Raw genomic sequence first — 1,679 nt, forward strand, 5'->3', positions numbered from 1 at the left:
TAATCATCTCGTTTAAATGACAAAAAAATATAAATAAATATAAATATAATTAAAGCTGTAAATGTTTTGAAAATATTACTTAAAATGTGCAGATTAAATCAAACTAATAATTAAATCAAACTAATAACAGGTGAATGTCAAATGTAATTTTGTAACATTGAGTCTTTGACAGAAAGAGGAAATAAGTAGCAATAAGACTCCAAACAGACACCTTCTGTGACAGAGGTGAGAAAACACTGAAATTAAATGATTTTTGAAAAGAAAAGCCAGAAAACATACAGTTTAGTTTATTAGATCTGATTTCTTCTTCCACACCCTCATACCTTACAAAAAAAAATAAAAAAAATTAACATACAAACACAGACAAAAAATGGCCTTTAAATTCCACCATCTCAGACAGAAGGTTAAAGTGTCACCATTCTAGGAATGAAAGCAGATCTTGAAAGAATGAATGACAAGGCAAAGAGGGAGAAGAATTCCCGACGGACATGTGTAATCAAGAGAGACGATAAAGTGAGAGGCACCAGAAATTCGAGAAGTAAAGTTCAAGGACAGATTCTTTTTTCTTCACCAAAAGGAAAGATGATGTCGTTTTGTGTGGGTGATTAGGAGTTTAATTTTCATTGTTTATTCATCTAAAAAGCAGTACTATGCACATTTATCTGTTGATTGAATGAATGGCGTTTACAAGCCACATAAACATCCCTTTATATATCAAATATACCAAATTAACGGTAAATATAATAACAAAAATTATATTTGTATTCATACAGCACCCTTACAAAACTGAAAGAAACGTTACAATCAATAAGATCATTATAAAGAGAAAACAATTCTGCTCAAATGTAAGCAGCGCAGCACGCATGCATGTTGAAAAAGAAAGACGGAAGCGAAAAGTCAAAGGGCGATAGTCTGGAGAGACCCAAAGCATCAATAATGCTCTCCACGTACATTTGTATATATTTGTCTCATATCATCAAGTTGTGCGGAGGGGCTGGTGCGGCCGCTCTGGGCTCTGGGAGGAGTGCCCATGGATGCTCGTGGAATTATATTGTCATATGATTCCATCTGTTGCTACAGCCAAAAGCAGTCCAAATAGACATGGCAGGTGAACACACAAATGCACAAAAACATTGGGACTACAACACATATGTACAATTTTTTTGTGGACTTTGTGTAGTTCTCTTGTGTTTTTGTTTGTGAACAGTGACCACAAGTCTTTGTATGCATAGTCAAATCAGTAGTAAAATATGTGCACTCACATTGCTCACTCCTTTGGTGATGATGGCCAGTTCTGTCGGTTGGTAAACGCAACTTCGGTGTTGGCCGTTATAGCCACTGTATGGGGACACAGGCTTATTGCCTGAGAAAACAATGGTAAACCAAAAATGTTAGCTGTTTGGATTTGAGTACGCCTCTGTGACATACCATATTCCTTATACACATATTTCAGGAGACAAATGGCAAAGCTGCTATATGCGATAAATGGAAAGAGATAGCCTGTTTTTCCCTGAATAATAGTAGTTAAAAATGTATTTCAGATTTGTTATGACACTTATGTTGAAATACAACTCTTTTATTTAGAAATGTTTTTATTTAGGTTTATTTAGAAATGTAAATACATATAGTTAACTAAAACATTTTTGTTTCTTGAAATAAAAAGTGTTAACTGAAAAAAA

At 34.1% G+C, this 1,679-nt stretch overlaps 1 long non-coding RNA gene across 1 annotated transcript; it reads right to left on the reverse strand.

Moving 5' to 3' along the window:
- Positions 1-250: 250 nt before the first annotated feature.
- Positions 251-1,362, reverse strand: LOC107736547 (uncharacterized). The gene is made up of 3 exons (XR_001639691.1): positions 1,263-1,362; positions 952-1,074; positions 251-323 (listed from the first exon to the last, which is right to left on the reverse strand). It is a non-coding gene; the product is annotated as an uncharacterized LOC107736547 (long non-coding RNA).
- Positions 1,363-1,679: the final 317 nt, after the last annotated feature.

Source organism: Sinocyclocheilus rhinocerous, unplaced genomic scaffold (assembly GCF_001515625.1).
Source record: "Sinocyclocheilus rhinocerous isolate Xijiao unplaced genomic scaffold, SAMN03320098_v1.1 C36774102, whole genome shotgun sequence".
In the NCBI taxonomy this organism is placed as follows: Eukaryota; Metazoa; Chordata; class Actinopteri; order Cypriniformes; family Cyprinidae; genus Sinocyclocheilus; species Sinocyclocheilus rhinocerous.